The sequence below is a fragment of the Rattus rattus genome, chromosome 14, assembly GCF_011064425.1.
Source record: "Rattus rattus isolate New Zealand chromosome 14, Rrattus_CSIRO_v1, whole genome shotgun sequence".
Lineage (NCBI taxonomy): Eukaryota > Metazoa > Chordata > Mammalia > Rodentia > Muridae > Rattus > Rattus rattus.
The window spans coordinates 78579939-78593931 of NC_046167.1; the positions used below are offsets into that span (position 1 = coordinate 78579939).

The window sequence follows — 13993 nt, forward strand, 5'->3', positions numbered from 1 at the left end:
TATGTGTTATTCGTATGGGGAAAACCAATAACGTTTATAAAATGGCAGTCTCTTGTTCCTCTTAGTAAAGAATCTGCCAAGAAGAGCAAGTAGCATGAAGCACTGTTTCACATCTTGAATACATTCTGAATTACCTTCACAAACCTGCTAACTTTTGCTTGAACAAAGCGTAAGAACAAAATAAAAACCTCACAGGGCTCAGTTTAGCCCCCTATCCTACTATGATAATTTTACATCCCTTTCCAACCATCATAAACAGGAAGCATGGTCGATGTTCTTAAAAAGGCAAGTGATGTCTTTATTAACATTGTGTCTCGGAGTGTTTAAAAACAGTCAAAACACAAACATGCTCCCTATGATTTCCTCCTCTTGTCTTGGCCTTTAGCAAACAACTTTGCAGCAAGGTTTTCGATATTACATATCGGAAACACTGTTTCGAAGTAAATGGGCATGGCATTTTGTTAGCAGATATCTCATTTACCTAGATAAATGGGCCATGTGCCACAGCCTTCCCAGCCTGTACTGGGTCACGTTGGGGTCTGGAAGAACTAGCCTTACCGTATCCCCAGGGTTTGATGGGATCTGGAGAGCTAAGAAAACCCTGCCCCAGCCTTGGCTGCGCCTCTGGCTGGGAAGGAAAAAGAAGGCGATTTGAGGAACATGTCCATCCGCTAGCGGGCAAGCACGTTACACTGGCCCGCGGCCTATAAGCAACCAAAGCCAAGGGCGCGCACCGCCGGTTGCCCACGCCGGAGTCCTTTCCCGGCCGCGCCCCTGCCCCGCCCTGCCCCGCCCTGCTCCGCTCCGCCTCGTGGCGCTCACCCGCCCTCGCGCACGCGCAGTTTGCTTTCCCTCCACGCGTGCCACCCCCGCCGGCGGGCACGCACCCGGGACACGCGCCCCGCGCCCTCCCTCACGTCCCGCCCTTTCCCTGGAAGCGCCCTTCCCCTCCCCCACGCGCACGCGCCCTGCGGGCGCACGCGAGCCGGCGGTCCGAGCCCTGAGTTGGGCGGGGCTCCGCGCTGACGTTGCCCGGGATGCGGGCAGGTTCCGCAGCCGTCTTCGCCGCCTCCGCCTCTCCTGCCACCCGGGTTTGTATGAAAACGGCGGGCCGCGGGCGGCGGACGGCGGGCGGCGGGCGGCGGGCGGCGAGGGACCTCCGTGCGCTCCGGGAGCCGCGGGCGCGGAGGCCGAGCGCAGCGCCCAAGCCGAGCCGGTGAGCGTCCCCGCCGCCCGCGCGTCCCGCTCGCCGGCTCCCGGCGGCGCCTCAGCTTTACCTGGCGGGGGCGAGGCGCGCTCCCAGGCGGGGAGGCGGGCAGTCGAGCGAGCCAGGGCCGTAGCCGCCCCGTGCGCTCCCCGCCGCGCTCTGCTGTCCGCCACTCCCCGGCCTCCGCCCTGCGGCGCCCCGGGACCCTTTGATCGGCTGCTCACTGACAGTTTAGCGCCTAGGACGGCAGTTTCAACACCTCCCCGGGTGGTCAGGGTGGACGTTGACGGTGTACGCTGGTCCGCAGAGGATGCAGGGCTCGCACGCTGTGTGAGGTAACGACGGCGATCCCGCTGGCTTGGCAGGTTGTCTGTGGCGAGCCTCTCCAGGTGTTCGGATGGTAACGGTGCCCATCAGCGCCAGGCAGTTTGTAGTCCGCAGAGACGAATGGCCCTCCCGAGCGCTCGCTCTCCCTTAGCCAGCTTCTGAATTGTTCTCACAGTTCTCCCTCGCTTCCCCGAGATAGGAAGTTATTTTTGTAATTGTGTTTTGGAAATGTTTCTGGTTTCGTTGGCGGAGCAGAAATGATTTATTTAAGGCACTTTGAACGGTACGGATTTTAAAACATAGGCCAAATGTCAAAACCAAAGTCCTGGAGATCTGTAATCAGATCCCTCTAACGGGCCGGCTGCACTTGGCCATTCCTTAGTCCCCCTAGGTTCCCGTTCTCCTGAGTCACATTCTACATTGAATTTACACCTTCATTTTGAATGGCCGTAGAGTTTTGCCTTGAATTGATGGATCAGTGTTTAAAATTGCGATCTCTGTTGAACTTTGAAACAGGCACCATATGTGTTTGACCAACATGACAAAATGTCGAATACATTAATGTAATTTAACCTTTTGTGGTCGTTTTAATTTCTTAAGATTTATTTAATCCGTGCATGAGTGTATTTTATATGTGTATGCATGTGTATGTGGTCAGATAGAATGTGTCAGATTCACTGGAACGGGACATACTCATGGTTGTGAGCCACCATGTGGATGCTTAGAATCAGACCCACCCAGGTTCTCCGGGAAGAACAGCCCTTAACCATTGAGCCATCTCTCTGGGCCCGTGGTAGCATTTTTTTTTTTTTTTTTAAATAAAGCTTTCCCAATCGATTTGGATCAAGGTACCACGTATTTCTTTTTTCAATGTGTGTGTGTGTGTGTGTGTCTGTCTGTCTATCTGTCTGTCTGTGTGTGTCTGTGTGTGTCTATGTGTGTCTGTGTCTCTGTGTGTGTAGGTCAGAGCCCTTGTGAGTTTTGGTTCTCTTTTCGACCTTGTGGGTGCAGGGGATGGAAGGATGGTGGTCATGGTGAGGAGCCCCTTGCAGAACCATCTTGCAAGCCCCCCTCCCCCACTTGAAGCATTCTCTTTAGGAAAGTCTGGCTGCATTGCTGTGTAGCGATTTACCCTGCATTAGAGGACGTAAAAGCTGCAGGGCGTGAAATATTTTGTGTGGTGTCCTACCGTTTGGATTTTGCCTTTTTAGCTTCCTCCACAGCAGTCACCTTCAGAGTCTGTCCCTGCTTGTCACCTTCAGCACTGAGTTCAAATAGTAGAAGCCAGCAGTCAGTCGCTGGCCCTTGCTCACTCCTTAGGCTCTTACCTTCAGCAGCGGTGTAAACACAGAGAGGGCTGAGGGTGGGTGCTGTGTGTTAAACCTTCTGTCACTGTAAGCCACAGTGCTTGGCTACTGTGGTGCAGTGGCTGAGGAGTTGGGGCACAGCCAGAGTGACTGCACTTGTGTCCTGGCTTGCTGTGGGCAAAGTTGTTTATTCTCTGGATTCAGTTCTGTCCTCCCAAAACTGGAGAAGCTGGCGTCTGCGCTCTCAGGGTGATCTCACAGAGTAAGTTAACACCGTGTGGGTCACGTCCACAGAGCCTGCCTCACAGGCTGTGCTCGGTAGGCTTTGCTCTTGGTGCTTGGTTTCCCTCAGTGGAATGGCTGAAGGGAAGCTGCAGACTGTTTGAGCAGCCTTAGCTTAGCACAGATTAATTCCCTATGATCCATTTCTTCTTTGAAGCCGAGAGAGCGTAGCCTCACTCTCGTCATGGAAACATGTACATTTTAAATAGAACAGGTACCCCCTGAGCTGCCGTGTCCTGGGATGTTGCTGGAGAACTGAATATCCTTCCTTGCCTGTCCTCTTTGACAGAACCTTGGCTCATCTCCCTCCTATTGGTGGCGGCTGGGACTTTACTCACCTATCTTCCAGGTTCTTATTGACTGTTTCTCTGTCACATGTTGCTGTGGGAGTTAGTATCAAAATACAAAGTAACTTTTATCGACACATTATTTTGTCTTTATTATTTATTTATTTTTTTGTTCCCTCCTCCCGTTTTTTATTTTTAAAAGATTTATTTTTATTTCGTAGGCATTGGTGTTTTGACTGCATGTATGTCTGTGGGGGCGTCAGAAACCCTGGAACTTGAGATACAGACAGTTGTGGGTGCTGGGAATTGAACTCAGGTCCTCTGAAGAGCAGCCAGTGCTCTTAACTGCTGAGCCACCTCTCTAGCCCGTTTTGTCTTTATTGATGTTACATAAAATGATGTTTTGATTGACACTGTGCTCATTTTCAGCTTTTATGTAATTCTCCTAAGAAAATAGGTTCCTCCCAATTAATAATTTCATAGTCTTATTCTTGGTTTGCAGGGACTTGATACAACTAACAAGTCTATTACCTGATGTTCTTGGACCCAAAGGTGTTTTAGGTCTTGGAATATTTTCATATGTCTAATGAGATGTGTTGAAGATTGTACCCAATCTGAACAAAGAACTGACATTTATATTTCATGTGTATGTAGGTAGAATGTGATTTTATGAGAGTTTTTAATGTGCCTACATTTGGGCTGCAGAATTTGAAGTGAGGCCAGCCATGGCTTTGTGTCTGGGGTGTCATGTTAGTGTTCAGAAGGTTTGGGATATTGGGATTTTATATTAGAGTTGCACAGCCAATATTAAAAGTTGTTCTTAAATCAGATATTAAAAGACTTGATCTCTGGCCTCTCTACATCCTTAGAAATCAATTGAAGTACTTTATCTATAAAGTATGGAATAGCCATACTTAATTTGTTACAATTAAATGTTTTCTGTTAATTCACTTATAAGCACATTACCTATCTGTATAAACAACATATTTTTAAGTGAAAACCAAGGCAGACCACTGTAGGACCTAGTGAGAAGGGTGGTAGTGCTTCACCTTTTTCTAAGCGTCCCATGCCTGTTTTCAACTCTCCTCTCCTTCCCTCCCTCCCTCAGCCCTGCCCCTGACTCCCTGCCTTGTGGCTCTCTAATGTCAGAGGGTACAGACAGTTAGGCTATTTCTGCTACTTCATTCAGTCTATGGCTGCTATGGTCGAAGTGAATGCATGGAGGAGATCCAGCCAGGTACAGCTCATGGCTGCGAAGGGGAGGGAGCAATGGTGGCTGTCTTTGTTTAGTATGTCGTCAGGCTCAACCCGTGCCCTTTCTGTCTTGTTTGTTCGTCTTGAGACAGAGTTTCTCTGGGTGGCCTTGCCTGTCCTGGAACTCACAGGGATCCCCCTGCCTCTGTCTCCTGAGTGCTGGGATTGCAGGTCTTCACCACCACCACCCAGTGTGGCGTCTTCTTAAAGGTTAGTTGCAGCATGGAATCTGGAAATCCTATCTGATGACCTTCTTTCATACTCAGTTATACTTCAGCACATCGTGTGCACTCGGGATGGGTTGTACGTGCATGTCTAATCTCAGCAGAATTTACTGCTCAGGTACTAAGTGTTGGTCCAATGAGTTGAGCACATTTTTTCAAATGTTGGTGTATTTCTTTGTGCTGCACCAGAGAAAGTCATGTTTCTGGGTCCTGGGACTAGAGATTAAAGCCAGGGCTAGCTGGAGCTCTTTTGTAATTTTTGATTTGGGACAGTTTCATTAAGTTGCTTGCTAGGGTTACAGGCCAATCCCACCAAGACACTTGTTAACACCGTGATTGTGTGAGAAATCAGTGGAAGTCGTGTGGGTAGAGGTCTGATGGCAGATATGAGTTTTACAAAGTTCTCATTAAAAAAAAAAAAAAAAAGATATTGTCCGTGTGTGTGTTCGTGCTGTGGTTTGCATGTGGAGGTCAGAGGTCAGAGACTGACAGTTCTCGCCTTCCCCCGTGTGGGTCCTGGCACCTGACCCCAGGGTGTCAGGCTTGGCTGCAAGTGCTTTTACCTGCTGAGCCATGGCCGGTTCAAGGCAGGTGGGTAGTGTCCATGATGCCGACGGCACACACTGATAGCTGACGACCGTCTCAATGCAGAGTAATCTGGATTAGAGCTGAGCGCTTGGCTTGGCCTCGCCTCTTTTTCATGAAATACCATTTGGATGGCAGTGTGTGTCTTTCTCAGCAAAGGTCTTCACAGACATGAACACAGTAAGCCTACCTACACTTGGAGTAAACAAATGACACTCTATCTGTGACTCGATAACACTTGAGCTTTCAAGCAAAAATCAGAACTCTGGGAAGATGGCTCAGCAGGTAGAGGCGTTTGCTGCTCCAGCCCGGAGACCCAGGGCCCTGCAGAAGTGGAAGGACAGAGAAAGAGCGGGCTAGTTGAGTCACACGGTCCCTGTTTTCTGTGCCAAGCGCCTGTTGGACTGCTTGCAAAGCAGCCACACACTCAGATTCCTGCTGGCGAGGCGGAAGGGTCCAGTCTCTCCTCTTTGTCACCTGTCATTGTCATGGCCTCCCCTCCTCGCTATTACAGCCATTTGAGTGCTTGCAAAGTGCAGACTGAAGTTTACAGTAGATTTGGCGTAGCAGAGATGACAGCATTCTAAAGTGTAGTTAGTGTTGTAGTTAAAGTGTGGACTAGGCTGACCTAAGACCATGGCCAGCAGGAGCAGGCCCTCCCCTTGGCTATACATGTTAGTGTTACTCCCGATTTTCCTGTAGCTTCGACTGACTCTGAGGGCACTCTGCCACGTGCTGTCTGACAGTCGCAGGTTTATAAAAAGGAAATGGGAAGGGTCCATGGTAGAGGAAGGGTGCTCGCTCCTCGGTGTAGAGAGGGCTCACTATGGCTGTTAACTAGTTGAAGGACTTGTTGGGATGTGCAGAAGTGGTTGGAAAGTGAGAAGTAGAGATTAATTCTGAAGAACACATGAGCACAGCACAGTATCTCCCTCCATGTCCGCAGCAGCTTCTCCACCCCCTGGGGAGAACAGTGTATGCTAGCACAGGCAGGGCTGGTGGCTAGAGCTGGCTTAGAGTGTCACCTGCTGGGGTCCACACCTTAGCGTTCGTCCGTCCGTTCGGCAGATGCTGCTGGTGGTAGGTGACGAGTAGAGGCATCTGCTTGTGCTCTTGGGGAAACTGTATATCACAGGAGCCTTGATGAAGCCCGTTGACACCACATGAACATCCTGGAGGTAGCGGGTCAAGCCCTTCTCCTGCAGTGCCTCTCTAGTGGCCTCTACCAGCAAAGCTTAGACTCACACCAGCTGGTTAAGGGAAAATTGTCTAGGGCACATTTCCACAGAGCTGACCAAAAGGATGAATTCGGAAGTCAAGGGCATGAGTCACTGTCTGGCATAGGCATTAGAGGGCCGCAATATTGCATGGACATCTGAAGAGATTCTCGATTGACTTTATCCTTTAAGCATTGCATCTCCTTATTGTGAACGCATGTGTGTTCCTGTGTGCATGAGCATGTATGGTGCATGCCCCAGCATGCATGGAGATCAGAGGACAAATGTCTGAATGCTGGTTCTCCCCTCCTTGTAGGACCTGGGGTTTGAGCTCAGGTTGTCAGGCTTGACAAAGAGCGACTTTGTGCATTGAGCCATCCTGCTGGCCCTACTGAGATTTACTTCAGGGAGCAGCTTCCAGACACCGGCCTGGGACTGGGTGAAGGGAGGGAGGGAAGAGCTGCCTCTGACTGAGGAGCCTCCAGCCTGGGGTGGGGAGAGGTCGCCTCAAGCATCATCCTAGAGCCACATTCCGGTTTTAAAATCAGGAGGCTGCTGCTGGCGTGCACTCACTGTGTGACTCTCACCAGGCCTGCTGTGGTCTGTGCCAGCTTTGCCTGTCTTCAGGGATGGCCCCAGCCCTTTGAAGTCTGGACCTGGGGGGAGCATGAGGTGCAGTGCAAGGCTGTCTCTCTCCACACATTCGTGTATGTGTAAAATAGATAAACTGGCACTCAAATGGATGGCTTTCTTCTGTAGTTCTCACTCATACCATCACATTGTTCTTCCTCCTCTTCCACCTCCTCTCCCCAGGCTGTCCCCTCTGCTGGTCTCGTTTCTTCTCCCAGTCTTCCTTCTGCCCCTGCCACATGAACGTAATACCTTCATTACCCCAGGCCTGTTTAGCCTTCTTTTTTTTTCCAAAGATTTATTCATTTATTATATAGAAGTACACTGTAGCTGTCTTCAGACACACCAGAAGAGGGCGCCAAGATCCCATTACACATGGTTGTGAGCCACCATGTGGTTGCTGGGAATTGAACTCAGGACCTCTGGAAGAGCAGTCAGTGCTCTTAACCACTGAGCCATCTCTCCAGCCCCCCTGTTTAGCCTTCTTTACTCTTTTTTTTTTTTTAAAGATTTGTTTATTTGTATTATATAAATACACTGCCACTGTCTTCAGACACACCAGAAGAGAGCATCCGATCCCATTACAGATGGTTGTGGGCCACCATGTGGTTGCTGGGATTTGAACTCAGGACCTCTGGAACAGCAGTCAGTGCTCCTAACCGCGGAGCCATCTCTCCAGCCCTCATTTACTCTTTTGTGACCCTCACTCTGCTGTCTTTAGTAATAGCTTCTAATTCTAACACAGGTGTGAAGTGACAGTGTGGTATGCAGTGTCCGAGTGAGTGATGTAAATACTTGTAATCAATCAATAAATCAAATTCTATATCTGTAGAAATTTTAATTTTTGCTATTGGTTAATTTTTAAACTAGGTTATTTATTTTTGGCTACGGAGTAGTGTCACATACATGTGCACACACACATATTAGCTTAAAGTGTCTGTTGAGTTATATGTTTGAATATATGTCATGGAGGGGAATTGTAGGTATAAATATAACTTAATTTAAAAATCAGAAGAAGACCTGAATGGACATTTCTCCAAAGCTTCATAGGTGTTCAGTTAATCACTTGGGATAGAACCAGAACTACAGATTACTCCACAACCAGGGTGGCTGTCCTTATGCACTGGAGACTGGCAGGTGTGGGTGGGGCGGTGTGGAGATTGGAAGCTTGGGGCGTCACGGACGTACAGTGGGGCCGTCACTGTGGGCGAAATGCTGGGGACTGGCGTGGGCGGTAGAGGCGGACTCGCTTAGTGCGTGCTTTATCACACTCCTGCCGTGGTCTCCGAGACATGGCTCTTCAGCTTTCGTGCCCACAGTGGCCTGCTGAGTCCTCCGCAGACCGTATCCCCAAAAGTGCCACATTAGCCAGCGTATCTGTAAATTACAGATGTTAGGACTTAGTACCAGGGCCATAATAAATAACTAAACAAGAGGCAGGAAGCACCACCATTCCCGTTTACTTAGCACAGTCTTACAACGCTCTCCCTCTGTTTGAAATGCTCCGGACCAATGCCTTTTCAAATTTTGGAAGTTTTGTTTTATTTTTTTGGAAGGGACTATTTGAATTGACTTCACAAACCTAACCTAGGAGTGGCCCCAAATCTAAAATTCTGATGCCTTAAAATCATTTAAAATTTAGGTTGTAGATGTTCACCTTGTAGCTGAGCATGTCAGGGTGCAATGGTTTGTAAAGTAGAAACAGTTTATAATTAGAATCTCCCCCAAGTTTCTGTTACACTTGTCGCTTACTTGTCCCTACAGAGTAGTTGTGTTGCCTTAGGGGAGGTGGGAGTGTAAAAGGGTGGTGGGGGAGAGAGGAGGTGGGGGGGGGGACTCAGAGTCTTTGGCCTTCATCTTCCTCCTATGTAATGCAGCCTGTAGCTATGAAGGCCACACCTCTAGCCAGATGAGTGCGGTTCTGTGTATTATGTCCTACAGTTGACTTCTGCTATAATATCGCTGTTTGATTTACTGCGGGCACCACTATTACTTGGTGCACAAAAACTTTTACAAGCTTTTTTTTTTTCTTTTTCTTTTTTTTCGGAGCTGGGGACTGAACCCAGGGCCTTGTGTTTGCTAGGCAAGCGCTCTACCGCTGAGCTAAATCCCCAACCCATTTACAAGCTTTTTAATTAACAAAACAAAACTCGGATCTTTCAGAGAAACCTCTTTAGATTCCAGATTGAGAAATCCTGGGGGAAGATCTTGAGACCTTTGGTTATCCTGTTGCACATAAAATGTGCTTGCAGCTTGTTGATGGAGTCAGTCAGCGTTTGCCTGACTTTCCATCTGAATCTGGCCCAAGTTAGGTGAATTGGTCATTAGCCGCGAGCATGCGTGCTGTACCTGCACACACACGCACACACACATACACACACACACACACACACACACACACACACACACACACACACACACGCTTGCTTGCTTGCTTGCTTGCTTGCTTGCTTTGATAAGCCTTGACTGGCTCAAAGGCTGGGCAGTTCTAGTCCTCCCCATGGTTAGCATGTTTTTCCTTCTGTTCTTCCTGGCTCAAATCTATGTTTTATCTTTGCTGCCCTGTTGCCTTCTGGGCAGCCTCTCCCACAGGGCCACTTTCCACGTACGTTTTGGATGAGTTTTCTCCTGCAGCTCTAAATCTGATCCTTCTCCTTAGAGTCATGGTGATTCTCCTTCTTCCTTTCTTCCTCCCGGCCTCCACCCCTCCAACCCGCCCCTTGCCCAACATAGAAATCTCCCTCCCCCCAACACAGCCACCAATCATTGGCTCTTTATTGATCAATCAAAAATCAACTGGGGGCAGGGACTTTCATGTTTGGACTGCGGATTCCTGATTTTGGAGGCTGAATTAATCCAAAGCATTAGAACCAGCGCCTAACAGTTAGGCATGTATACACAGTATGCTTACACATGAGAACATGCATGTTTACATGAATGCATACCACACACACACGTAAAAAAGAATTCAGTGCTTACTTTGAGATTTCATCTCTCTCCAGACAAATAGCTATCGTCAAGAAAAGAGACACCAGGCTGGGAAGTTGGCTCGGTGGGTAGAGAAGCTTTCTGCCAAGCCTGAAAGTCCGAGCTTGATCCCTAGAATGCGTGGTCAAAGTTGTCTTCTGCCGTTCACGCACTTGCTGTGGCATACTCCTCCTTCAATAAATAAGTAAACTTTTAGTTTTTAAAAAGGCAATTTTTATTTTTATGTGTACAGCTGTTGAGCCTGCATGTGTATCTGTGTACCATGCACATGCACGAGCACGCAGGAGCCTCCCAAAGCCAGAGAGGGCAGCAGGAGCACAGGAACTGGAGTTACAGTTGGCTACGACTTCATTCTGGTTCTCTTGAAGAGCAACAGCTCTGCTGACTGCTGAGCCAGCTCTTGAGCTCCAGGGAATGACTGTTAAAAAAGAAAATAGACAAGAAATACTGGCGAGGATGTGGGGAAAGACACACATTCGCTGCTGGCGAGAGTGAAAACTAGTCCCCCCATTATGGAAGTAAAGAGACATTTTCTCATTATTAAAAATGAACTGTTGTATGACCAAGATGTTCCTCTCCTGGGAACAAGCACTGAGATACCTGCACATCCTTGTTCATTGATCTGTTAGCCACAGTAGCAGGACAGTGGGATCAGCCTAGGTGCCCACTAGCAGATGAATAGATAGTGAATGTTTATTATCAAATAGTATTCAGCTGTGAAAAATAAAAATGAAATTCAAAGGAAATGGATGGATCTAGAAAATATTTAAACATTTCTTAATATGTAAGGGTCCGAAGTTCACTGAAGGAAGCCCCCAGACTCAGTACGCAAAAACAAAGAGTATTTATTCTGCAGAAACACGTAGCATGCTAGGGTTACCACGGTTTGTTCAGAATGGGAACACCTGAAGAGACACTGGAGCTCATTTTATAACAGTACAGCTTAATTGCTTCTGAGACAACAACAGGCTTCTAAGTGGTTACAGAAACCATTATCAGCATCGATGGTCATAAAGAAGGTGTACTCCACAGGACCAGAAGTGCAAAGCCAGGAGATAAGGTACTGACTAGGTTATCCATACAAAACACAAGGAGGACTCAGTTTTAAACCTTCCACGACCCTGTGAACTAGTAGTATATACGTGTAGGCATTCTCTGTTATAACTTCTTATTCAATATGTGACTGAATTTACGTGAGCAAACTTGCAGTGAGCTTTTTGCCGAGTGAGCACATACCTGAGAGTTTTACACCGAGAACAAAGGGCAGACATAAGGCTGCTCTCTCTAGCCTCCGCGGTGTCACTTTGAGGTGTTTACCAAGGCTGCAGCTTCCATCCTCAGTCAGGAAGGTCAGCCGCAGAGTACCTTAGCGAGCGACTTGTGGCCTAACTCCTGGATGGAGACAAAATGGGGTATGAGAAGTAAAGCTCTCAAATTTTACGTGTATGAGTTTTTGCCTGCAAATATGTCTGTGTACCATGTGTGTGCCTGGCACTTGTGGAGGTCAGAAGAGGGTGTTGGATCCTTGACCTGGAGTATAGATAGTTGTGTGCTGAGAACTGAATTCAGTCTTCAGCAAGAGCAAGTTGTCTTAGCTACTGAGCCATTTCTTTAGTTCCATATCTGCAATGTATCGTGAAAATCCAACTCAGAAGGGCAAAGATAGCATGTTCTTTTACATATAGAAATGCTAGCTTAGTGTGTGTGTGTGTGTGTGTGTGTGTGTGTGTGTGTGTGTGTGTGTGCGTGTGCTAGCATAAGCCATGAAACTAGAAAGGAGATGCCAGGTGAGTGCTGAGGAGATGAGGGAGACGGGCACTAAGACACACGAGGGTGGACGGAGGCTATGGAAGGTACAAGGGGTGTGCTCAGGTTGCTGGGGAGAAAGGACAGGGAAGAGAGTCAACAAAACCAAAGTTTGTTTGAAAATGCCAGAATGAAACCTAATGCTGTGCATGCTAATTGGAAGTTTTAAAATAAAAATAAATAGTTATTCCATTTGGGTCTCTGTAGCAAACTCCCATAAACTGGGTAGCTTTTAACTGGCATTCATTTTTGCTCATAGTTTGGAGGCTGGGAAATTCACAAGGCATTGACAGTGTCTATAGTTGGTGAATGGACAAGCTACCCAGTTTATATGTTTAAATTATATATACTATATATCTTAAAATATGTAATTAAATATAGGTAAGCGTATTAATTATATATTTAAATGTATATTAAGAATCCTAACTACTGTACTCGAGGACTTTACTCTCATGACAGTTTGTTTCAGAAGGCTGTTTCCCCATTGCTGTCACGTTGGTGGTTAAGAGGTTACTTTGAGTTCTGGAGCTAACACCACCACTCAGACCATAGCAGCATGCAGTTTGCTGGGTGTGTGTAGGGTGGGGCGGGTGGGCCGGACCTCACTATGTAACGTAGGTTGGTCTTGAACTCAGATTACTCGTCCTACTTCAGCCTTCCCAGTGCTGAGTGTACAAGTGTAAGCCAACAGGCTTGGCCTAGCCCTTGTTTACTGTTGAGAGTCAGTCTGCCTTACAGGGCAGAGAGTGTTCTAAAAACAGCAGGCAAGCACTCCGTGTGTCCTCAGGTCTAGGTGACTGGTGATATTAAATAGGACCCTTGAGATGGGCTCCACTGAAAAACAAGATCCGAGCAGACAGCTATGATCTGTGTGCTGGGAGGAACAGTTTGAGCAAGGGTACCGAGGTAGGACTGCACCTGGTGTGTAGCGGGGAAGCCAGGCAACTCTCAGCCAATGTCCCTGCGGTGAGCAGAGTTGTGTGTGGGGAAGAAGCAAGGAAGGAAATGGCTGGGGATAGTCCTTAGGCACTCTGGCATGAAAACTTCTGTAGGGCTTTGAGCCCAGTGATAGCAGGTTCTTAGGCAGTCACCCATTCCCCTCCAGGGCTTTGGAAGTGTCCCTTCAGGGTGTTGTGAGAATAAATGTAGCTGGAGTGTAGAGAGGAGACTAGTGGTGGCGGGACATGGGATGACTGGAGTTTGGATGTGCACACAGTATTACTAATATTGCTAACATGTTCTCTACACCATATACGGGTCAGAGGAAGCTGAAGTCAGGGCTCCCCTTACCATGTGGACCCTGGACGGTAGACTCAGGTTAGCAGGAGCGGTTGTGGATGCCTTTGTGTATTGAGCCATCTTCTGTGCCCTCTGTAGAATTACCTTACCTTTCCTATAAGTTGGATATGGGAAAAGGGAAAGGAGAGAGGAAGGGCGATGCCAAAGCTCAGGGCGGAGCAGGTGGACAAGAGTCGGGTAGTTTACGGCAGGCAAAGGTGGGAATGAAGGTTGGTGGTCTGTTGTCTGATCCTAATGCCACGTGAGATGTTTAGCTCTGAAGCTAGGTTACATTACCAAGTCTAGGTTGGAGGAGGGCAGAAACACCCAAGTCCTGTGCTTCCAGTAAAGGCTAGGCAGAAGACCAGAGTGTGGTAGAGTGCTTCGGTGAGGGCCATATCCTGTGTCATGAGCCGTGAGGGACAAGCTGACTGACTGGGAATTACTAGTTGTGTTTAGTGGTAATGACAAGACCTGTGTTGGTAGGTGTGGCAAAGGAGTGGGATTGCAGAAAGCATCATGGAATCGTTCTACCCAAGACAGAAGTAACAAGACGTTATGGCGGTGAGAAGAAAAGGGTGAGTAGGTCATGCTCACGATG

At 48.0% G+C, this 13993-nt stretch overlaps 1 protein-coding gene across 1 annotated transcript in view; it reads left to right on the forward strand.

Moving 5' to 3' along the window:
• Nucleotides 1-982: 982 nt before the first annotated feature.
• The window catches only part of Agtpbp1 (ATP/GTP binding protein 1), a 118099-nt gene continuing 105088 nt past the window's right edge, over nucleotides 983-13993 (forward strand). The window contains exons 1-2 of the mRNA XM_032885005.1: nucleotides 983-1091; nucleotides 13879-13970. The gene's annotated coding sequence lies outside the window, so the exon portion shown is untranslated. The remainder of the gene's footprint in view (nucleotides 1092-13878; nucleotides 13971-13993) is intronic.